The sequence below is a fragment of the Lissotriton vulgaris genome, chromosome 7 (assembly GCF_964263255.1).
Source record: "Lissotriton vulgaris chromosome 7, aLisVul1.2, whole genome shotgun sequence".
NCBI classification, from domain to species: domain Eukaryota; kingdom Metazoa; phylum Chordata; class Amphibia; order Caudata; family Salamandridae; genus Lissotriton; species Lissotriton vulgaris.
In genome coordinates, this window is record NC_141695.1 from 847,773,832 (window position 1) to 847,799,297 (window position 25,466).

The following is a 25,466-nucleotide window of genomic DNA, read 5'->3' on the forward strand; positions in this document are numbered from 1 at the left end:
ATCCCCTCCCCAATCACAATACAGGATCGTTATCAGATAGTAGGAACGCGTGTGGTGTGACGGATCTCATGGGGTGGGGGCCTTGATCTACTGTAACTCCTTTGAAGAGGGGTGATTCTTTACAGTTGAGGCCATAAACTACATCCGCAGGGCTAGGTGATAGCCTGAGACCGGCCTGGACAATCGGACACAGAGGAAGAGGAGTGTCAGAGGGTGCGGTAGTGAATAGGGTGGAATGGTGGTGTCGGGCGGGCACAGGGTGTGATTCTCAGGGAAGAGCAGCGCAGATGGGGGGAGGTTTATGGCCCATGCATAAGACAGAGAGCGGGGGTGACCAGTGCGTGGGGGAGATGCTTGCGAGGGTGGGGAGCCATGCTGAGGATCGGCGGCGTGCAGAGAGTGGGTCTGCTCAAGGCATCTAAAATGGCTGCCGTGCACGACAAAAGTGTGGCATTGGAAAAAAAGCAAGATGGCGCAGACAATGTTTATCAATACGGATTAATTTATAACAATTATTTTTAACAATATATTTACTCGCAGTGTAAAAATGGCGGTCAACACTTCCTGATTTCCTAAGAATCGAACGTTAACAGACGTCACGATCGGCGGCGTGCAGAGTGGGTCTGGTCAAGGCATCTAAAATGGCTGCCGTGCACGACAAAAGTGTGCCGTTGGATAAAAAGCAAGATGGCGCAGACAATGTTTATCAATACGGATTAATTTATAACAATTATTTTTAACAATATATTTACTCGCAGTGTCAAAATGGCGGTCAACACTTCCTGATTTCCTTCGAATCGAACGTTAACAGACGTCACGCAGCAAAAAAAACCAAAAAAAACGCTCACGCGCAGCCGCTGGAAGACAAGTATCAACATATATGAGCATCCTCAGCCACCCTCAGAAAACATAGGGGGTCAGGATACGTCTCCCGTACCCCCTTATACCCATTTCTCACATTGTTTTTCCTCCATCTTGTGATTTAATTACAACGAAACACAAAATGGCGAATTCCCGTTTCGCGTCCCGATTCGCTACCCGGTTCGCGAACCGGAAAGCGGACCTACCGCAAAAAAATCAATTTTTTTTATTTGCCCCACGGAACCCTTTAATAACCCCAACATCATTCCTAGGGGGTCAAGAAGGGTCTACCTTGCCCCGTTTCATTAAATTCCCCATTCGTTTTTCTCCTCTTCTTGTCTCTCGATCCTACCGAGAGACAAGATGGCGGCCGCACCGGACTGTTTAGAATGTTGACAGACACCGGAGAGCCAATCAGCTTCGCTTCGCAAAGCTCTGTTACGCGAAAAGTTCGCGAACCGGAGCGCTACCCGGGACGCTGTCACAGATATATCTGTTTTTTAAAACGTTAATTTCTCAAAATTCACTGGAGCACATATATTGAGACCCAGCAAAAGCACATCGGGCTAACAGTCCCTACAATTTTGCCAAGTTTCGTGCAAATCCATTCAGCCGTTCGAGCTAAAAGTGAGGCCAAACGCCCTATGGAAAACTCAATGATAAAAACGCGTTTTGGGACGCCCCTTTTTTCTCGGCCCCCCCTTGACGAAACCCCCTCAAATTTTCAGGGGCTGCTCAGAAACAAAATGTGCCATTTTCCTGAAAATTTCAGCCGATTCCGTCCGCAAACGCCAAAGTTATTAGACATAGAATTTTCAAAAGTTCCATAGAGAAAAAATCCTAACTATATATACCTACTGGCGACCGCCAGTAGGTAATATATATATATGGTTCCACCAAATGCCCGAAAGCTGTAGGGATGCACACAATGCAGATTGAAAACCCAACGTTTTTTATTTCCAAAACAGGCAGCTTGCATCACAATCCTTATGGGTAATATTCAATGGCCTGACGCGTTTCAAGGTACTGTCCTCTTTATCAAAGGTCGCTCTTCATATGGGCGTGGCGCAGAGAGTCGTGTTGATGTGCATCTCTGTGTGCTTGATTGTTTAAATACAGCCTCCAGTAGGCTACGCTCAGTGCGTGAGTGCTTCCTGCATGCTGGGATTGGTAGTTCTATGCAGGACAACTCGATCAACATTTGTATGTACTGTGCACACAGTCATAATTATTATAGCTTTTTTAAATATCCTCAGTGGGCCCCAGGATCGTCCGTAAGCTGAATTTCCCTCCTCCGCAATGCTGCTCAACAGGCCTGGACTTTGTTCTGACCAGGCAGCCTCCTTCTGTTTCGAGGATGGTGCTATCCCCCACGGCAGGGCTGCTGTGATTTTGAATGGTTCCACCAAATGCCCGAAAGCTGTTGGGATGCGATGCACACAATGCAGATTGAAAACCCAACGGTTTTTATTTCCAAAAAGTTGAGTTGTCCTGCATAGAACTACCAATCCCAGCATGCAGGAAGCACTCACGCACTGAGCGTAGCCTACTGGAGGCTGTATTTAAACAATCAAGCACACAGAGATGCACATCAACACGACTCTCTGCGCCACACCCATATGAAGAGCGACCTTTGATAAAGAGGACAGTACCTCGAAACGCATCAGGTCATTGAATATTACCCATAAGGATTGTGATGCAAGCTGCCTGTTTTGGAAATAAAAACCGTTGGGTTTTCAATCTGCATTGTGTGCATCCCTACAGCTTTCGGGCATTTGGTGGAACTATATATATATATATATATATATATATATATATATATATATATATATATATATATATATATATATATATATATATATATATATATATATATATATATATATATATATATATATATATATATATATATATATATATATACATATATAAAGTTCACAGTTACCCTCAAGCGAGGCGCACTCTCCTTGGCGTCGTCAGGTCAAGGAAGGTTGAGGTAACACCAGCGTCATGCAGCAACCGACGCACCGCCGGGAGGCGCACCGCCGCTCATGAGGCGGTCCCGCTGCTGTTTTGCATCACAGCGCTGCTGGCTAAACTGGTGAAAGGCTGCATGAAGGAAGGTAGTGTGGGCACACCTACAAGATGGATTTGGACTATTGCCTCTAAGTTTGCCAGCAACCCACTTGGGTGTTATCATGGAAAGAACTCCCAGTCCCAGAATCCTTAGTGACATTTACTCACCTCAGTCCGTTTGGATCTAATAAATGAAGGGTGTATGTTAGACGGGGACCTGGAGGGTCGGCCGAGGACAGGGGAGAGGCCTCCGGTGAGGACCGTCTCCAGCGATCGTACAGACAAGTAACTTCCCCCCCACAGATGGACACCACACAAGGATAAGGTCAACACTCTTTATATACGATTCTTGAAGAAAGGTTATCAGCGGTACAGTGAGGTCGGGACACGAGGGTCCTCTCAATTCTAGTCTCTTGAAGGGGAAAGGGTAGCGGGACAGTCTTGGTACCGGTCGGGTACTGAGGTGGCAAGATGGGTAGCTCACAATCCTCGAGCTCGGATTTCTGGCAGGTCAGGCCGCGGCAGCGCCAGCAGGCTAGGATGATAAGTCTCACTTGAGAAGGGCCGCGGCAGCGCCAGCAGGCAAAGGCGATGGTTCACACAAGGATGGGCCGCGGCAGCGCCAGCAGGTCCCGACGAAGATGTAGGTTGCGGAGGGCCGCGGCAGCGCCAGCAGGCAGGAACGATGGTTCACAAGGATAGGCCGCGGCAGCGCCAGCAGGTCCCGACGAGGATGTAGGATGCAGAGGGCCGCGGCAGCAGGCAGGAACGATGGTTCACGAAGATGGGCCGCGGCAGCGCCAGCAGGTCCCGACGAAGGTGCAGGTTGCAGAGGGCCGCGGCAGCGCCAGCAGGCAGGATCGATGATTCTCAAGGCAGGGCTGTGGCAGCGCCAGCAGTCCGTCAAGGATGAGTTCTTCTAGGTGTCTCTCGACTCCAGGATACAACTGCCTTCCTGCTCTGGAGCTGCCCCAGTTATAGGTCTGGCCTCCTTTGATGTCCGGACCCTCGCTCTTGGAGGTCGGGAGGTCCGGGATGAGGGAGTCCAGACAACCAGCAGGGGGGTGGAGCCAGCGCCCGGGGAGGCTGGGGGCGATCGGCACCTGGCGGGGGAGAGCCATCGACACTCCTCTCTCCCATTGACCTGCCAAGTGGTCCGTTCACCTCCTGGGTGGATGGTGGTGCCTCGATGTCGGGGCCTGGCCAGGCCCAGGGTTGGGGTCGAGCTGAGGCCACGCGGCCTCGTGGTGCAGTGTCCAAGATGGCGGCGGCCGGGGCAATGCTGCTGATGGTGGCCCAGGCCGGCCGATGTCGGGGTGTTGGGGGGCAGGTGTCCCGTTGGGGACGGGTTGCGGGTTGCTTCTGTGGGTTGCTTCGGTGGTTCTTCTGGTGACACCGGGAGAGCCGGTGTTCGGGTCTTGTTAGGCGGGGAGGGAGCGGCCCCTTCACGAGGCCTGTCCAACATGCGTCCCCCCCAGCTGAAGGCAGGGAGAGTCACCCATCTTCTTGGGTACTCTCCTCGCCGAGACGGAAAAAGCGTGACAGGCCGTCCGCGTTGGCGTGGTCTTGGCTAGGGCGATGCTCCACAGTGAAGTCCATCCCCTGCAAGGAGATGGACCATCGCAACAGTTTTGGGTTCTCCCCCCGCATCTGCATCAGCCATTGCAGGGGTCTATGGTCTGTTTGTACCCTGAAATTGGTACCAAAGAGGTAGGGCCGGAGTTTCTTGAGGGCCTATACTACTGCGAAGGCCTCCCGCTCGATGGTGCTCCAGCGCTGCTCTCGGGCCAGCAGGCGTCGGCTGATGAAGGCCACTGGTTGATCGACTCCCTCGGCGTTGAGTTGAGAGAGTACTGCCCCAATGCCATGATCTGAGGCGTCCGTCTGGACGATGAATTCCCGGCTGTAGTCGGGGGCCTGGAGCATGGGGGCGGTGCACATGGCGGCCTTCAACTTCTCGAAGGCCGCTTGACAGTCCGGAGTCCAGTTGACGGTTTTGGGGTTTTTCTTGGAGGTGAGTTCTGTGAGGGGCCCCACAATGCTGCCATAGTCCTTTACAACCCGCTGGTAGTATCCGGTGAGCCCTAGGAAGGCTCGGACCTCGGTTTGGGTGACAGGAGGTTGCCAGGACTGGATGGCAGCGATCTTGAGCTGAAGGGGGGCCACCAGGCCGCTCCCCACTTGGTGTCCGAGATAGGTCACGGACCCCTGGCCAATCTGGCATTTGCTGGCTTTGATGGTGAGGCCGGACTGCTGGAGGGTGTGCAGGACTTCTCGGAGGTGGTGTAGGTGGTCTGCCCAGTGACGACTGTACACAGCGATATCGTCCAGGTAGGCGGCGCTGAATTCTTAGAGGCCCGCCAATACCTGGTTCACAAGTCGTTGGAAAGTAGCTGGAGCGTTTTTCATGCCGAATGGCATCACTTTGAAGTGGTAGGGGCCATCCTGGGTAGAGAAGGCGGATCGTTCTTGGGCTCTGGGGGTGAGGCCGATCTGCCAGTAGCCTGCTGTTAGATCAAAGATGCTCAGATAGCGGGCAGCCCCCATGCGGTCAACCAGCTCATCCGCCCGGGGGATGGGGTGAGCGTCGGTTCGGGTAACAGCGTTCAGGCCCCGATAGTCTACACAGAACCGGAGCTCGGGGGCGACGCCCGGGGCGGCAGCCTTGGGGACCAGTACGACTGGGCTGGCCCAGGGGCTGTCGGATGGCTCGATCACTCCTAGAGCCAGCATTTTGGAGACTTCGTCCTGGATGCAGGTGCGCACCCGATCTGGCACTCCGTACGCCCTGTGTCGAATAGGTGGACTATCCCCGGTGTCCACGTCGTGAAGGCACCAGGGGGTGACCCCTGGGGTGAGGGAGAACAGATTCGCAAATTGTAGCAGGAAAGCCCGGCAGTCTTGGCGTTGTTCCGGGGACAAGGCCTCGGAGAGTCTGACCCCTTCCACTGAGCCATCTTTTTCACGGATCCTCAGTAGGTCAGGGAGGGGCTCGGAGTCTTCTTCCGTCCCACTATCTGTTGCCATTAGTAGGCTGAGCTCCGAGCGTACGAAGTGGGGTTTGAGTCTGTTGGCGTGGAGAACTCGGAGTGGGTTCCGGGGGGACTCCATGTCTATTAGGTAGGTGACAGGGCCCTTGCGCTCTATCACCTTGAAGGGTCCTGTCCATTTGTCCTGCAGGGCACAACGTTCGACTGGAGACATCACCCATACTTGCTGGCCTGGCTCGAACTCGATGGAGGAGGCATGTTGATCGTACCATTTCTTCATGTCCTCCTGACTGGCCTCAAGGTTGGCTTTGGCGAGTTCCCTGAATCGCCGGGTCTGGTTGCGGAGGGTCAGGAGATACTTATATACGTCCGGCGGGGTCTTTTGGGGGGCCATCTCCCATCCTTCCTTGACCAGGCTGAGGGGGCCCCGGACGGGGTGGCCGTACAGGAGCTCAAAGGGGCTGAAGCCGAGGGATTTCTGGGGAACTTCTCGATAGAGCGAAGAGGAGGCACAGGAGCAGCACGTCCCATTGGCGACGTAGGGGTTCTTCCAGGCCCATGATCATTCCCTTGAGAGTACGGTTAAACCGCTCGACCAGTCCATTTCCTTGTGGGTGATAAGGGGTCGTGAACCGGTAGGAGACCCCGCACTGCTGCCAGAGAGACCTCATATACTTTGAGATAAAGTTCGTGCACCTGTCGCTGACGACCTCCCGGGGGAAGCCCACTCGAGAGAAGATCCCCATCAGGGCTCGGCCTACCACGGGTGCTGTCACGGTCCGAAGAGGAATGGCCTCGGGGTACCGGGTGGCGTGGTCCACCAGGACTAGGATGAACCGGTGCCCCTGGGCCGTTCGGGGGTCTAGGGGCCCCACAATGTCTATTCCCACCCGTTCGAACGGGGTGGTGACGACGGGAAAGGGTTGCAAGGGTGCTTTGATCTTTCGGCCGCTCTTCCCGCTGGCCTGGCAGGTGGGGCAGGCCCGGCAGTGGTTAACATCATTTTGCATTTTGGGCCAGTAAAAGTGTGTTACCAGGCGGTTGTATGTTTTATCTTGTCCCAAGTGTCCAGCAAGGGGGACATCGCGCGCTAAGTTCAAAAGGAAGTCTCTGAAGCGGAGGGGCACCACCAGCACCCGACTGGCCCCCAGCTCAGCAATTCTTTGCTCGCTGTAGAGCAGGTCATTGTCCCAATAAATCCAGTGGGCCCCTGCGGTGTCTCCTGTGCTCTGGGCGAGGGCTTGCTGCCTGAGTCCCTCGAGGGAGGGACAGGTCTTCTGCTCTTGTCGGAATTGTTCCTGGGTGGGACCACCCTCTTGACGCCACTGGGCCAGTTGGGGAAGGTCCTGGAGTTGAACGGGCCCTTCTTCGTTTTGCTCTGGGGGATTGGCACTTAGGGCGTCTCCCTCCGGGACAATCGGGGGAGGAGGTTCTGGCCATTCGGGTTCTTCGGGACTGGAGATGGCGCGGGCGGCCATAGACCGGGTCGGTATGCAGGCCCATTCAGGGAGGCCTAACATCCCCAGGTGCTCTCTTCTTTCGACGGCTGCCCAGGGGGAACTTTCAAGGTCGTTTCCCGGGAGGCAGTCCACGGGGGCATCATCGCGGACAGTCACCTTCAGCATTCCGGACACTCCTCCCCACTCGAAGGGGACGCAGGCCATCCGACACAGGCTTTCGGAGTTGTCGGCTGATCGGACGGGGCAAAGGACGTTTGGCAAGATCTGCTCCGGGGTTACCAGATGACAGCGGACTGCCGTCACACTGGCCCCGGTGTCGCGTAGGGCTTCAGCCTTGCGCCCATTTATGTTTACCCACTGGCTGTATTTTCTCGTATTGGCGGGTAGGGGAGCCCGCGGAATCATGCCTCTTTCCCCTAGGCAGACCAGGGACATGGCGGCTGGTTCCCACTCGGGTTCTTCCTGCTCGTATTCTTCATAACCCTCTGGGGCTTGCTCTTCCCCCAGGGCGGCGGCAGCGACCTGGCGGGGTAGAGGATTCTGGTTCTTCAGGCAATTAGGGTCGTTGGCATAGTGGCCGGTCCGCTGGCACCGGTAGCAAGTAACGTTGGCTCGGAACCCCGGACGCATCGGGGGGTTTCCCCTGCCGGCCGGGGGCGGGGTGTTGCTGGCGGGAGCCGCCGGGACGACGTCTCTGCCCAGACCCTGGCCTCCTCCTCCTCGGGGGCGATGGGGACCTTGGTTGGTTCTGTTTGGCTCGCTGGGTCCGCTTCGGGCAACTCGAGTGCTTTCCCATCGGTCAGCTTCAGCGGCGAGTTGCCGAGGTTCAGTCAGTTTACTGTCGAGGAGGTGCTGCCTGAGCTCGACGAAGCAATTGTTGGAGAGGTGCTCCCACACAATGAGGTTAAAGAGTTGTTCGTAGGTGGTTACCTGGCTGCCCTTGATCCACCCCTCGAATGCTCTGCTGAAAAAGTTCACGTACTCCACCCAAGTTGTACCCGGGATCCGTTTGCAGTCGCGGAACCGCTGGCGGTACATTTCGGGCGTGAGTCCGTATCGAGTGAGGAGGGCGGCCTTCATGTGGTCGTAGGAGGTCATCTGATGGTCCGGGAGTTGCAGCAGGGCGTCGCGCCCTTCGTTGACGAACCTCCCCCATAACCCGGCTCCCCAGTCCCTTCGCGAAATCCGGTGGGAGGTCATGGCTATCTCGTAGGCTTTGAACCATTGCTGGATATCGTCGTTCCGATAATACTCTCTGACGACATCCTTGGGGATGTGGACTTTAGGGTCTGTAGTGCCAGGAATGTTCGGGCGCTCGGGCACCCCGAGCTCTTTATTCTGCTTCCGAAGCTCTATTTCTGCTAGATTGCGCTCGTGTTCGTAGGCCAGTTTTTTCTCTTCTAACTCCCTCTGTTTTTGCTTCTCTTCCCGCTCCTCTCGGAGCCGCAAGTGTTCCAGTGTTATCTTTTGTTCCGCCAACTTCAGTTCTCCATCCAACCGAAGTCGAGCCAGCTCTAATTCATGGAGTCTGCTTTTCTCTCGTTCTCGGATCTCCTCCTGGGAGAGACCCGATCTCCTTCCTTCTGTCGGAGTGGTGCTTGTTTCTGGCGCTTCGAGGTTTTGGTTCTGGGGTATAGACGTACCCGTCTCCGCCCAAGACTCTAGGGCCTGTTTGAAGTCTTCTTTCGTGCTTAGTCCTGTGGTAGCAATGCCTAGTTCTATGCAAAATTGTTTTAGCTCTCGGTGGTTGTACTCTTCTAATTTCTCCATCTGGAATTTTTCTGTGGATCCGCTCTCTTTGGTTGTCATTGTGGTTGAGTCTTGGGGTGAGTTACTCTCTGTACGATTACGCGTTGGTTTGGATCCCGCCGCTGGCCACCAATGTTAGACGGGGACCTGGAGGGTCGGCCGAGGACAGGGGAGAGGCCTCCGGTGAGGACCGTCTCCAGCGATCGTACAGACAAGTAACTTCCCCCCCACAGATGGACACCACACAAGGATAAGGTCAACACTCTTTATATACGATTCTTGAAGAAAGGTTATCAGCGGTACAGTGAGGTCGGGACACGAGGGTCCTCTCAATTCTAGTCTCTTGAAGGGGAAAGGGTAGCGGGACAGTCTTGGTACCGGTCGGGTACTGAGGTGGCAAGATGGGTAGCTCACAATCCTCGAGCTCGGATTTCTGGCAGGTCAGGCGGCGGCAGCGCCAGCAGGCTAGGATGATAAGTCTCACTTGAGAAGGGCCGCGGCAGCGCCAGCAGGCAAAGGCGATGGTTCACACAAGGATGGGCTGCGGCAGCGCCAGCAGGTCCCGACGAAGATGTAGGTTGCAGAGGGCCGCGGCAGCGCCAGAAGGCAGGAACGATGGTTCACAAGGATGGGCCGCGGCAGCGCCAGCAGGTCCCGACGAGGATGTAGGATGCAGAGGGCCGCGGCAGCGCCAGCAGGCAGGAACGATGGTTCACGAGGATGGGCCGCGGCAGCGCCAGCAGGTCCCGACGAAGGTGCAGGTTGCAGATGGCCGCGGCAGCGCCAGCAGGCAGGATCGATGATTCTCAAGGCAGGGCTGCGGCAGCGCCAGCAGTCCGTCAAGGATGAGTTCTTCTAGGTGTCTCTCGACTCCAGGATACAACTGCCTTCCTGCTCTGGAGCTGCCCCAGTTATAGGTCTGGCCTCCTTTGATGTCCGGACCCTCGCTCTTGGAGGTCGGGAGGTCCGGGATGAGGGAGTCCAGACACCCAGCAGGGGGGTGGAGCCAGCGCCCGGGGAGGCTGGGGGCGATCGGCACCTGGCGGGGGAGAGCCATCGACACTCCTCTCTCCCATTGACCTGCCAAGTGGTCCGTTCACCTCCTGGGTGGATGGTGGTGCCTCGATGTCGGGGCCTGGCCAGGCCCAGGGTTGGGGTCGAGCTGAGGCCACGCGGCCTTGTGGTGCAGTGTCCAAGATGGCGGCGGCCGGGGCAATGCTGCTGATGGTGGCCCAGGCCGGCCGATGTCGGGGTGTTGGGGGGCAGGTGTCCCGTTGGGTCGGGTTGCGGGTTGCTTCTGTGGGTTGCCGGGGTGGTTCTTCTGGTGACACCGGGAGAGCCGGTGTTCGGGTCTTGTTAGGCGGGGAGGGAGCGGCCCCTTCACGAGGCCTGTCCAACAGTGTACACTGGCAGTTCTGTGTGTTGGTAATCTCTGGGGAGCAGCATAAACCTTTGAAGAAGGGTGGATGCCCGAAACGCGTCGGTTGCTGCATGACGTTGGTGTTACCTCAACCTTCCTTGACCTGGCGACGCCAAGGAGGAGTGCGCCTCGCTTGAGGGCAACTGTGAACTTTGAATATTTACGGACGGTCTGGTCTGGAGGCGCACCGCCGCTCACGAGGCAGTCCTGCTGCTGTTTTGTATTACTTTGCAACAAAGAAGGTAACCCACACTTCTATATGTATTACACCATTCTGTTTTGGGTGAAAAGATAAACAAAACTTAATATGTTTATCAAGGCGATTATTTGCGCCGTTTTTATTTTTCAAATTTTGTAGAAAAAAGTTTTTGTGTGTACAGAGAAATCACACTGCCATTTGCGTAGTAACCAACCAAGTTTGAGGTATTTTTAACTACACAAATCATAAATTTACAAACATAAACAATATGAAAACAGTGAGAAAAAAGTTTTTTGTATACAACAAAGTGAACATGTATCATAAACGTGGGGAGGGAAAGATGTCAAATTGTTTTTTCAAAAACATCAACAAACGCAATTAAGCAAACATTTTTCAAACCAAAAGCAATTATTGCCCAAGGAGCAGCCTTTAAATGAATCTGCATGAAAACAAAATAACCTCTCGGAAACAATGTTTATAAGGCTATAGATTCCCAAGTATTTTTTACGTATTTCCAAACTTAGGACGTAATCCTGTTCGCCTACGCGTTTCGAGTTTGCAGGATATCTTCGCAAACTCTCTTCAGGGCCAAATGAATTCTTTCCCCTGTTTCTCAACCTCAGGGTGTCAGCATATCCTCCCGAACCTATGATTGGGCTGTCTCCAACACGTCCAACCATCTTGTTTGTGATTCCACCTGTGGAGGTTGCACAGGCCACATTACCTTCCTGGTCAATAGCAACTGCACCAACTGTGTCATGAACCCTGTTTCATCGATGCTGGCTCCGGAGACAGCCCAATCATAGGTTCGGGAGGATATGCTGACAATCTTGCAGGCGCCGTCTCTACCACTGGGCATGGAGAGTCAATCATAAAAGTTACTCTTGCCAGACGCATTATCCTAGATATGGAGCACGGTGCAGATATAATGTATCTCCACTACCTACAAAAGTGAAAACGCACAGACTCGAAAAATCCTATTTTAATACTCTGGACAAACCGAACTTACCTCAAGTCCCCTGAGGTTGAGAAACAGGGGAAAGAATTCATTTGGCCCTGAAGAGAGTTTGCGAAGATATCCTGCAAACTCGAAACGCGTAGGCGAACAGGATTACGTCCTAAGTTTGGAAATACGTAAAAAATACTTGGGAATCTATAGCCTTATAAACATTGTTTCCGAGAGGTTATTTTGTTTTCATGCAGATTCATTTAAAGGCTGCTCCTTGGGCAATAATTGCTTTTGGTTTGAAAAATGTTTGCTTAATTGCGTTTGTTGATGTTTTTGAAAAAACAATTTGACATCTTTCCCTCCCCACGTTTATGATACATGTTCACTTTGTTGTATACAAAAAACTTTTTTCTCACTGTTTTCATATTGTTTATGTTTGTAAATTTATGATTTGTGTAGTTAAAAATACCTCAAACTTGGTTGGTTACTACGTAAATGGCAGTGTGATTTCTCTGTACACACAAAAACTTTTTTCTACAAAATTTGAAAAATAAAAACGGCGCAAATAATCGCCTTGATAAACATATTAAGTTTTGTTTATCTTTTCACCCAAAACAGAATGGTGTAATACATATAGAAGTGTGGGTTACCTTCTTTGTTGCAAAGTATTTGGGCCCTTACCCCACTTCTGTCCGCATGGGCCAAACTCCTTTTTGTTACGCTGTTTTGTATTACAGCGCTGCGGGCTAAACCGGTGAAAGGCTGCATGAAGGAAGGTAGTGTGGGCACACCTACGAGATGTATTTGGACTATTGCCTCTAAGTTTGCCAGCAACCCACTTGGGTGTTATCATGGAAAGAACTCCCAGTTCCAGAATCCTTAGTGACATTTACTCACCTGAGTCCGTTTGGATCTAATAAATGAAGAGTGTACACTGGCAGTTCTGTGTGTTGGTAATCTCTTGGGAGCAGCATAAACCTTGGAAGAAGGGCAGATGCCCGAAACGCGTCGGTTGCTGCATGACGCTGGTGTTACCTCAACCTTCCTTGACCTAACGACGCCATGGAGGAGTGCGCCTCGCTTGAGGGCAACTGTGAACTTTGAATATTTCCGGCCGGTCTGGTCGGGAGGCGCACCGCCGCTCATGAGGCGGTCCCGCTGCTGTTTTGCATCACAGTGCTTAGGCCTAAACCGGTAAAAGGCTGCATGAAGGAAGGTAGTGTGGGCACACCTACGAGATGTATTTGGACTATTGCCTCTAAGTTTGCCAGCAACCCACTTGGGTGTTATCATGGAAAGAACTCCCAGTCCCAGAATCCTTAGTGACATTTACTCACCTCAGTCTGTTTGGATCTAATAAATGAAGGGTGTACACTGGCAGTTCTTTGTGTTGGTAATCTCTGGAGAGCAGCATAAACCTTGGAAGAAGGGCGTATGCCCGAAACGCGTCGGTTGCTGCATGACGCTGGTGTAACCTCAACCTTCCTTGACCTGATGATGCCAAGGATGAGTGCGCCTCGCTTGAGGGCAACTGTGAACTTTGAATATATGTATATATATATATTCCAACACAAACGCTGCTCCTTCTGCCGAACACTTTACTTGACGGGTGCCTCCTTCGTGCAAGCAGCATGCACGTGAATAGGTTTCCACAAATGTGTCCCGCCTTGAAGAACACTCACGGAGCACACTTTGGGGTTCTGATGTTCTTTATTACGCACAGCATGACGCGTTTCGTCTGTTCCGACTTCTTCAGATGCTGTTTGGTGGTTCAAGAAGTTAGTATTTTTTCAGTTCATTAAAAGCCTTGTTGGGCTCCTCCTACCCAATGATCAGCAAGGAGGGACTGCATGGAAATTGCCTTTCCTCCTGGATTTTTGGCCGCCATCTTGGAGTGTCTGTTTCTTTAGTTTGTTTTGCCAAATTGTTTTGCCAAATTGTCGTTTGTTGATAGCGATGTTGGTTCTTTGCGATAAGCTTACAATTCTCGCTGGGAAAAGAAACATACCTCTTTGATGTTTATCATATCACTGGATGGTTTTGGAGCCTCACGATTCGCTTTTCCTCCCATTTCATCAACCGCTTTAGGATGTCCTGTATCTGGGATTGCCGGTTTGAGTAATCGGCTTTCTAATGTGTCGTCACATTCCAACTTGTTGGCAGATGTGTGCTCCGTGAGTGTTCTTCAAGGCGGGACACATTTGTGGAAACATATATATATATATATATATATATATATATATATATATATATATATATATATATATATATATATATATATATATATATATATATATATATATATATATATATATATATTGTCAAGGTACATATGTGAGGAGTTATATGTATATAAAATCTATGCATACTTATCTGTCAATGTTTTTGTCTCTCATATTATGCCTACATTATCAAGGCATAATTATATTCCCAACTCGATATTCATGACCCACAATGTTCCCAGGAGGATCTCATGAGCCTTCTTGGGAAACATCCATTACGACGCTGTCATTACAACGACCTACCTTTATAACGCAAAACTGTTACAACGCAACTGCCTTTACATCGCATGCCATTACAATGCATGAACTTGCAACGCATGTCACTACAACGCATGCCATTACAACGCATACCATTACAACGCATGCCATTACAACGCATCATAAGGTAAGTAATGGAGATTTTTTAGTATTAGGGTGGGTTTGGGTTTTGGGGTATATGGGAATAATAATTTTTATCCCTACACTATCCAGCATTTTCCCTACTGTTGCACTCACTGGAGTGGGAATAGTAATTTTTACCCCTACACTATTCAACTCTTAGTAATTTTTACCCCTACACTAGCCAACACTTACCCTACTGTTGCACTCACTGGAGTGGGAATAGTCATGTTTAGCCCTACACTATCCAACACTTACCCTACTGTTGCCCTAGAAGTATTATGTGTTGTAATGGAATGCGTCGTCATGGTAGTTTTTAAAAATGTGTTGTAATGGCATGCGTTGTAAAATCATGCAATGTAAAGGTAGTTGCGATGTAAAGACTGCGTTGTCATGCGTTGTCATTGCATGCGTTGTAATGTCATATATCCGCCTTGTTGCTGATGATTTGTTCAAGAGCCTGACCAACTGTACTGAGATGGCTGAAAATGTTTGTCCAGGAAGTAGCGCGTGTTTTTGCCTGCTTTAAAAAAATCATGCATTTCCTATTCATGAACTGATAACATGCAGTGCGGTCATTCCAGGTCTGCCAACAATATACCCAAATAATGCAGGTCCCTTAAACACCCCATGTTCGTGATTATGGGTGAAAAACCCAAACACCAATGTTTTAGTGCACCCCAAAATTTAGAAACCTTGATATTTTACCTCATAATGTTTTCCCACAGGAAATAAATATGTACAAAGCACCCCACACAACATCAGTTTAGCAGAGTATTGAAACAAGTAACTGGGACCACTCAGTAACTGAGTTCTAGATCAGGGAAATTGTAAAAGGTTGTATTGCAGAAATCTCAAAATCAAGCAGTACCGAATAAATGCCATGAAGGCTCAAAGTGCAAAGTTAATACATAGAATTCAAAACTCAGAATTCACTCAAATGGCCTGATTACGATCTTGGTGGGCGGGTTACTCCATCACAGCGGTAGGATATAATGGGATTTTTTGGGGGCGGACGGGATATCAGGCACCACCACTGTGATGCAGTAACCCATCAGCCAAAATCGTAATCAGGCCCCAAGTCTCAAATGAGCAGCAAAATCAAGAATAGGTTGGACAGCATTCATAAAAGAATGGGAAGGCATATCATCTGGCTCAACCCCAGAATTAAGGGCTTCTTTTACAAAATGATTGCATAGAAAATTAACTAAAATACAGATTCAGCATGGTATAATCCCAAGTAAAAATGTTTTAGCAAATCAGTGTAATTCACATGAGTGGCATTATACGTGAACACTATCCCATTTTCAGGTCTCGCTGATCAAGCGTGCATGCGCTGTCAGCGAACCATTTAGTAACTGGCTTTTTGAAGGGCTTTCTTCGGCCACAAGCAAGTGGTTACACGCGCGGGCGTGCGCTTCAGAGCACAGGCGCCATCTCGCGGGCACCTTTACACTCGCAATTACTTTCACTTTCACAGCGCCGATGGCTGTGCAGCCAATGCTTTTTGATATAAAGATGGTGGTCACTCCGTTTCAAAACAAGTCTTCTGAGAACTGTGTCTCTCCTGCAGCTACTATTCCCACCAGATAAAAAAAAGGAAGAGATAGAGTGTGCGTCTGCGCATGCGTGTCTCAATTTTTTGTCACAGGTTCCATGCCAGGGGCTGCTTTATCAGCCATTCATCCTTCCTAGTGTGAAAATGCGAATATCTCAGGATGCGGAAAGAAACAACTACTTTTATGAACCAGGAGAGTTTTACCTTGCTGTGTGCACTAAAAACCGAGGATATTTTTACTTCAAAAGATGCGCATCAACTTATATAAACAGTTTTGACTTTGACCTTGCTCTACAACTCTCTACTGGGTCAGTGGGAGAGCTCTTTGACCACGACCTTTATCTTGACAGATTTCCTTGCCCCAGGCGCCATCACTCACCAGTAGCATGTGTCTCAAACCATATGCACGCCCTGTGTGCTTCAGTGCCAGCGAGAAGGCGAACCCTGCCTGCCCCATCTATTCGGGGCCTCTTGCTAGCGGTTTCGGAATGTCACAAGCAAGGCCCCGGGGCCCGCACGTGTGGCTTGTTTTGACAATTAGACTCGGCTCAATTAGCAGGTAGGACCGCGGACGTGCACTGGCTTCAGTGACAGACTCTGGAATCCTCTGTGTCAGAGAGTACGGCATTCCTGACATTCTTCCGGGAAGTCTCCCGTGTCTCACTACATGGAGATGCCACTCCGCCTTTGAATCAAGAGCGGGAGAGGCTCCGATGCATACCAAAAAGCCCTAGCTAAGGCAGTGGTGCTCAGGGAAAGGTCTGTGCTACATTGTAAATGACAGTTATTATATTGTATTACTTATCAATCGAGACTTGTACTCTTGGGTGTTACATCATGGTTCGTAATAGATCACTTGAATACTTCACTTCAGTGCTTAAATGATAAAATTCGATCCGCAGTCCAGGTAGTTGTAAGCGTTAGCGGCTTCAAAGGTAATAACAATGTACTGAATTTATTATAGTACATTTTCAATAGAAGGATAGCGTTGGAAAATGAGGCTGGAATGCCAGAAACGCCCCTTAAATTTTGGGACCCCAAAATTCTGGAGTCCCTGCACTTTATGCCAAAGTGAAATCGAATCGACTGATCTCGGCCGGGCTTTTGCAGATGCGTTCATGATAACTCAGAACAACCACCATCTTAGGAGTCTTGGAACCTCTGGTTTACTAATAAAAGTGGTTCATCGGAGATCCCTTTTGCCAAATCTGGACGCGGTCAAAGGTTGTGTTAAGACGTGGATGTCCCATGCACGGTGTATAGGTGACGTGCACAGCCCTGAATGCTTGACTACATGTATCTAGTGTCCTGACTTTTGATTTTTGGCCCTGCATCATACTAATCTAGCATGTGCGTAGGGGTTTAAGCCCGGTCATGAGGATCTCCTAAACTTTACTGCAAAATAGCAAGAAATAAAAATAGCCAATAGGTCACGCCTTTGGGATATTATAAGTGTTTAGTTATCCAGCACAATATCCTTGGTACAACAACATCAGCTGTTGCTTGGCTAAACACGGCCCAAAGGCAAGAACTATTGGCTATGCCAATGCTTGTTTAAGAAAGCATCCCACTTTTCCGTGTCACTGTCATCTGGAGATGTTTTGAGACAAAATATTCAACATTAAACAATGGCAAATTATGAACGTGCAAAACTGAACTGAGATACGGAAACACAGTGGAATACACCTTGGATGTTGCAACCTATCTAGTACACTAAAGATTTCATTAATAAGCTTTTGTATTCATAACTGCAAGATAAATATTACATCAACTGTCTTCGCTTTCACCGAGCCTGTGTGGAGAGAAAATGCGCAGGGAGCTCTATTGGGAGGGGGTGAATGCAGGAGTGGAAAACAGAGAAGGAAACAGCATCCACGTTCTTCAACATGGTGGTTTTATCAAAAGGTGTCAAAACTAAATCAAGCTAATAAATACACATATGAACCTCATATTAAATTTAAGTGCATGTATACTAAGTTATTATGTGAGTGTGTTAGATTCAACATATAAATCATTAGCACTCCATGGTATTCGTCACAAAAAATATGAACTCTTAAAAATACTCTAACATAATCTCTCACGATTCTGAGTGAGACATTTGTGACACCTGGATGTTGCTGGTGATTTTCGAGGTCCATCGAATCCGACACGACAAAACCTCAAAAAACGTGTAAATGCCTGAAATTACGGCCTGAAATTCTGTCGAGAACTGTATATTCCAAGCCAGGATTGAATCATCTTGTTTACCAGCCAACTCATAATGGGGTCCTTTGTGGCAGAGAATGTTGGACATTGAGACCAGAAGAGGAGTAAGAACGGGGTTGGTGGGTGTTGATTCAGTTACGGCTCGCATTGTCATGGTTAATAGCTACCAGCAGGGGCATCGTTTGGTTACTAAGATTGAGGGGGGACGTTTTGAGATTCAGACTTTCCAACAATCACTCTATAATGTTGAAATACATTATAGGACAAGCAGGGCACACGATTGGGGCCAGGGTCGGCTCTAGGGCCGTGCGACCGGTGCCATCGCACCGGGTGCTGACTTCGGGTGGGCGCCCTATTTGCAAGTATATTATTGTTTGACAATCACCTGCTGCAGTGTTCCTGGCCTCCAGACATTTTCAGGCAATTATATAGACATCTGTAATTAATGTTTTTCCTGGAGCGAGATGAGTTTTTTTCTAGTGGAAGTTTTGACTTGTCCAATGGTCGTGCAGAGGGTTAATATGCCTGCTGCAAAGAACATGTACCATTCAGTTTACAAAGTGCAACTAATTTAAATCGGTCAGTGGGTAACTGCTTTTGCCTAAGAGATCCTTTTGTTACTTGCAGTTTATACATTATAATCCTAACATAGAACAGTGAGCTATTACCTGCCATGAAAGAGCTGAATGCAAACCGCAAGGTATAGTTAAAAGTGTTATGATTTTTCCCCACTGTCGTTCGTCATCCTAATGTTGCAAAAAGGGTTCATTTGGATAGAAATCAAATCTGATGATTAAAGGGAACCCCCAATCATGGTGTTAAGTTTTACACTCTGAGTTTGTGGTTCTCCAGACCAAGCACTGTTAAATGATACTGCCTGTAGGGATGACATTTGATGGGACTCCTACACTTGTAGTCCTCTGCCTTATGCAACATTTTGTATTCACTGATTTACACACTTATCATGGATTGTCTCTGTGATGTAAAGTGCTCAGACACCCTACACTGGTAGGAGTGGCAGCAGCTCTATAAAACTAATTAAACGCATCTAAGAGAGAGTGGTTATGGAGACTGAAGTGGCACTGGTAAAGAGTGGTAGTGATGGAATCCATGGTGGAGGTGGTCATTGGGGCGCGCCAACAAACACTGTCGCACTGGGCGCCACCAGCGCTAAAAGCGAGCCCTGCTTGGGGCTAAAGCGGCAGTGGAAAGAGAGACGAATGCAGCCTGGTAGTGGTACTAAGTGAGAGAAAACAATAAGCAACATTTTTGAAGTCTTCCAAAGTAGAGAGGGAGTGTGTGTGTTTTGGTCTGTGTGTATGTAACAGACAGACAGACGCCTCCCCATACCCGACTGAAAGCAGCTATGCCCAACTGTTTACCAGAGAATACATTAATTAGGAAGGTGTAACACCCAAACACCCCCCCCCCCTCCCCCTTGAAGCGACGTCGCTGGCTAGCAGGGCAGAAAATGAGGAGAGAAGCTCGAATAAATCAGAAAGGGTAGCCCTGCTAATTGCAAATCACAGTTTTGCAGATCAAGTATTGAACAATACTGGACGGGCAGTATAAGGGAGGAAAGGGTAGATGAAGGGCAGAAAGGCAGTGGCGCAACACAAAATGAGGCTGCAGAAAGTAATGAGGGCCCCTGAGTCTCCCTTATCTCACACAGATATTCATTAGTCTTGGGCTCAGTAGGGGGCCCTGGAGAGATGGAAGCCCAGCCTCAGGGTCCTGTGTTACTTACGCTCCTGTGAATAGTAAAGGAACAGCAGAGAAGGGAACTGTAGGGTAGAGTAGGGTAGGACAGGGCACATCATGCTAAGATACATGGCGTTCGTAGTGGGACTGAAAGGTGATGCAGGTAAGGACTGAGGTGCCTCGCCAGGGTTAACTGTGACCCTATCCCTGGACCAGCAGTGGACGAGGCAGGTGAGGGCTGAGAGCATGCATTAGCAGGGCTGAATGAAACCTTCGTATTGCATGAGTGGGGGCTGGGTCAGCAGGGCGCTGGTAGGTCTGTGTTGTAGGTTTCATTCAGTGCTAGAGCAGCACGGGGCGCGGCAGGTGACAGGAGAGGTGCGCTGGAAGGCTTGCGTGAGAGGTCAGTGCGAGTTTACCACGTTGCGTTTTTGTTACGTTACTTTTAGTGCGCGACACTCAACCTCACAATGGAAAGCACGCTCTCGTGTACGCGGTTATTGACATCAATTCACAATCACCTGAGGTGACGAGGTCCTGTTGTCGGCACCTAAAGCAGAAGATGAAAGGGGAAGAAGGAGAACTATTGAAACCCTGCGCTTCCTCAAACAGAGATTTTCACTTTTAACCTCGTGATGTCACGCGCGGGCATCCCCCGCCTGTCTGGTTCTGAGAGATGAAGACGACAGAGCTCGCCCTGCCTGGGCCTGGGTTCAAGTCTGCCTGGGGCATGGCCAGGTATAAAACCAGCTCCGCCGGGAGCTGTCACAGGAGTTATAGGAGGGCGAGGTGAGCGCCATAGCCTATGAGGTAACACCACGAGCTATCCTGAGACACAGAGGACGGACTGAGTGCCTGTCAGGTCCTAGGTCGCAGACACCGTGACAGTACACACCTACAGGGTATGTTATGCTGTTGCTACCATAAGTTGTGATTTTTCATTGATTTATGTTATTATTGTTACTTTTTCCATAACGTGAACCCCATCATTGCGCATATTTTTTCTTTTCACTATGTCACATGTATTTGTATACCGTATTTGTACCATTTTATGGTCCCGCGTTATTTATTTAATCATTCTATTAAAAAAGAGCCCGTCCATTAAGGTACAGTGGCATTGAAGAAAGTATTATTTACAGCAAGAGAAATAGGTGAGCACTGTGTATGAAATGCTAGCGATCTCTCGATCCTGTTAAAAAGCGTGCCTATTCGTTTTGCATACTTTAATACACATACCAATGGATCCGATTCAGGCGGGAGTCTACCGATCTTTGAAGCCAAAAATAGCCTAACTTTTGCTGTCTCCCGCCCAAAATTGCCTGGAAAAATGAATATCCCGATTTTTTCCAAATCTCCCATTTTCCAGTTTTAAAATGTTGGCTTGTTTGTACATTGTAAATTAATTCAGGGTGTATTGCAGAAAGAAAAGCAGATAGGAGCAGTTAACGCTCTGAGCAGTGGCTAAAAGTCTGAAGGAAACCAAATATCTCGCCTGCTGTGGTGCAATTAGGCAGTGTTTGACACATGAAGGGCCAGATGTATGTGCAATGTATTTGGTAAAAAAATGGTCGCAATTTGTGCACCAACTTTTATTAAATGAATTGCAATTTTGAGGTCCCTTGGGTATTATTTCAGTTGGTGAATGGGTAACCATCACCTTTGAGATGTTGGTAAAATATTAATGTTTACAACCTAATATCGGTCACAAAAAATGAATACATACCGAATGGAATTGGTATTTTGAAGGGACACTCTAACCCGGGCTTCTCCAATGAGTAGCTTGTGAGCTACTGGTAGCTCTCCAGCTACCTGAAAGTAGCTCTCCTATGAGCATCCTTGTGATCTACATTAGAAGCATTTGCTGATTTCAATTTAACATATGTATACCAAATCTGGAAAGTGTGTGTTTGAAACGAAAATGTGGGCATTTTGAGAATTCATAAGCTGAGATTTGAACAGCTAAATTTCCAAACTATAATCTGAATTGCGAGAGATAAAAATCAAATGCACACACACAAAAAGGAGATGACTATTAATGTTTTTACCTTGGTGCCAATGCATTGCAGTTATGGCTTTTATCTACTATCCATGTAGAGGCATTCCACATTGAGGAAGCATTTTTTACATTATTGCTGGCAACCATGCCTGGAGCACGGAGGTGGTCTTGCATATAGTGGCCACTTATGCATCTAGTCTGATGTGGTTGCTACTACACCTCTAATAATATTAGTAGCTCAATAGGATTTTTATTGAACACCAGTAGCTCTTACTACAGAAAAGGTTGGAGACCCTTGCACTAAACACACCTCTTCCAAATACTAATTCAGTATGGTTTCCTAAACCTATTTAGCTATTCGGAAAAGCTTAGTAATGGGCTTAGTACATTTGGAAAAGGGTTTTACTGTTTGCAGACCCTCTGATCTACCAAATCAGAGGATTGTCAATGCAAAACACCCTTTGTATGGCCCTTAGTTCTAGGCTACATTCACAAAGGGATCTCATTTAGCGTATGGGCTAATAGCAAGGAAAATAGTCAAAGTGTCAATGTTGTCCCTGTAGTTGTGAGTTATACAAATGCCAATGATTTTAAAGACCTTCAGCCAGGCCTTGCTAAAATGTGAGGTAGAATAATACAGGTGCTAATTCTGTGTCTCATTTTCTACATGTTCTCCCCAAGTGATATTCTGTACTGGCATCTAGTAATTACTTTGACAACTGGTCAATAACAGCAGTGGCCTATGACTTGCTTGCAACATTCTGAGATATTATGTTATGATATTTGCATTTGTATACCTCTATCCTCCATTGTTGTGTGTGAAATTTGCCTCTTGCTGGAAAGATGGCCTACAAATCATTTCAATAGCAGTTCAGTGCATGCTACACCTGTGACATCTTGACCCAATGGCCTCGTAGCCATAGTCCAGAACTTGATGGCACGTGAGAGGGCCACCCTCCCCTGGGCTTCACAGCCAGGGGCAGTGCTGCAAGGCCCAAAGAAGTAGTATGGCTGAGAGTAGTAATGCTACTCAATGCTTTTTGTGCATTCTGCAGTGAGCTACTGTGGGGCACCTTATGTCCAACATCTTGATCACCTCGGAACTTATGGGTGCTAAAAGGCTCATCATTAGGTGATGTAAAACAAAAAGACAGAAGGGAAGTCTGGAGCTGCCCCGCAAGTGGGATGTTCTAACACTGGCAGTGGGAATAACCAACGTGCAAAGGTGCAACAGCCCGAAATGTAATAACATGGTAATTAGAAGGGAGAACTTGCAGCATCAGAGGTGACCTAAACAGGCCACATTAGCAAAAGGTTTACCTTAGAGGTTCTAAAAAAGAGGAACGCAAAAGCTGAGAATGAAGCAGCACTAAACCAGAAGGCAACCAACCTAAAAACTTTACTTTAGGCAGATTCCGATAATGGCCATTCAGCCTCTGATTTCATGGCAGATAAGGGGGCAAAAGTCCTGGGAGAACGTGTTTTGTCCAAGTTCAAACAATTTGGTCAAGTAGGAGAACCAAAACTGCAATACAGGACTTCGTGTTTTTAGCCCTGTTACTTTCCCACCATACCTCATTTTGCTATTTAAAGATGACAAGGGATAAAACCCCAAAAATAATTTATGCTTACCCCCATACAATGTTTTCTTGGTAAAACCATGAGTATGCAGTGTTCTTCAAAGTGATAAATGAAAATTGTCTGTTTCATAGGAAAGGAAGCCTTAGGAATAGGGTGGTTGAGGTTTTGAAACCGTTAGTCACTTTTAGAGCTTAGTGACAGAAGACCTTGGGATTGATTTCTGTAATTGAGGGGTTTTGCCATGGCCCAGCACCCCAATGCCCAGTGGAAGGAAGTTCTCTCCCTGGGGTTGTGCAGCCTTGGGCAAGCACTGCGAGAGCCAGTGGTGGGACGCGTGGGTATCCTTTGAGTACTTCTGAAGTTCAAAGAATTGCTTCCAGTTAAGTTCCGGTGGCAAATTAGCAGGAAGGCCCTAGATTCCAATCCACTGGTGCACAAAATCCCTCCAACTGTTGGCTGCAAAGTGACTTTTCAGATTGTACAAGGCCAATTTCTGTTCAACAAAAATCCTTTTGTATGAAGGGTTATCTGATAATTAGTTTTATACTTTAACAACCCACATGCTTTTACTGCAAATGATTGATTGAAATTGTGCAATATATAACTTATTGAACCTACCATGTGATCTGACTTGAGTTGATGGCATTGATTGAACAGCAGAAATGTCCTGCCTACCCCTTCCCAACTTTCTTAATATCCTTTTCCTACATGGTCTTCAGTTTTACCCTTGTGCTCTCGCTACTGTTGCACCCCATTCTTACTGCAATATATAAATATCTGGAGATAAAATAGATAACAGTTATAGTTTTTTTGAGATTTTTTGTTGCACCGAGAAAAATAAAAAGTAATGTGACGAATGCTTAAATTAATCTCAGAGATTGGCAATTACTTGGCCATAATTCCAGTTCATATTTTTGTTCACGGTATCACCTCTGTCAGGTACAAGTCTTATACAAAGTAGTCTTTGTCCTGTTCAGCAGTCAGCCGGCACTTCATTTGTCAGACCGCTCTCAATGGGCAAAGAAGCGTCTACTCATTGAGGCGCAGAGGGTTTCCCATTTCCCAGTGAGCTACAGGGCCCATGCACGGGCATGTCCATTGCATTTCAGGAGTTTTACAAAGAAGAAACTGGTGAAGGCTGGAATGCTTGACTTAATTTCAGCCGGTGGTAATTCTTTAGGTTGCCATCTTTCTCAGAGAAAAATACTGGGCATTTGTGCATGTTTGGAGTTTGTGTTGGTCAAAGAGCTGAGACTGGATCTGCAGTTGCTGTAAACCCTGCAAGGCTGCAATCCTGCCTCGACTTGCTTTAAATACCATTTAGGAATAGTGTAAGCAGCATTCATATTCTTTGTCATGTTTCATCTTGATTTGTTGCTCTCATTTTATATTTGAAATGGAGGAAATGTTATATTTCAATGAATTTTGTGAAATGTTATCTATCTGTGTATGTAAATAGTAGCCAGGCCAGTAAAATAGTAGTCAGGTGGCAACCTAGGTAGGTTCTTTACTTACTTTACCATACGTTCCAGCCAATGTTTGTTGGTGCTAATTGTGCCACAGACTATGGACAACCATATCCAAATCAGCCTTGGTCCTCATGTATGAACATATTGGCTTCTGCTGCTACTTCCATATTTTGTCCTGGTTTAGATATTGAAATACTGTCCATGTCTCTAAACCACTGGACAGGTGGAAAGTCCAGGAGACTGAGCTTCCTCTCCTGTGCCTCAAAGCCATGGCCCAGCATCGTTAAGCGTATAGAAGGGGTCCAGCTAGTCAGACAGGCTCCAGTCCCATTGCATTGCACTGCACTCCTGCTTTTCAGGTGAACTGTAAAATTGGGGAAAATCATTGTTTCGAAGTTGAACTATGCTAATTTAACAAAAGAAAATGCACATTGGAACCGCTGAAACGTATGCTAATAGTTTTAGAACTTTTAAAGGCCACAGAGGGTTTAATAGGGGCCGACACCATGGCTCAGGGGATGTCACATGGAATCCCTTTTCCAATACAACATTGTATTCTGGGAGATGTAGTTTCAAATTTAACAACGTAAGT

The 25,466-nt window shown here is 48.2% G+C and overlaps 1 protein-coding gene across 2 annotated transcripts in view; it reads left to right on the top strand.

The window, feature by feature from the left end:
- Positions 1-20,595: 20,595 nt before the first annotated feature.
- Positions 20,596-25,466, top strand: part of IL12B (interleukin 12B) — a 72,529-nt gene continuing 67,658 nt past the window's right edge. The window contains exon 1 of one of the 2 annotated variants that reach the window (XM_086931211.1): positions 20,596-20,730. The gene's annotated coding sequence lies outside the window, so the exon portion shown is untranslated. The remainder of the gene's footprint in view (positions 20,731-25,466) is intronic. The other variant, XM_086931210.1, reaches the window with a different exon arrangement.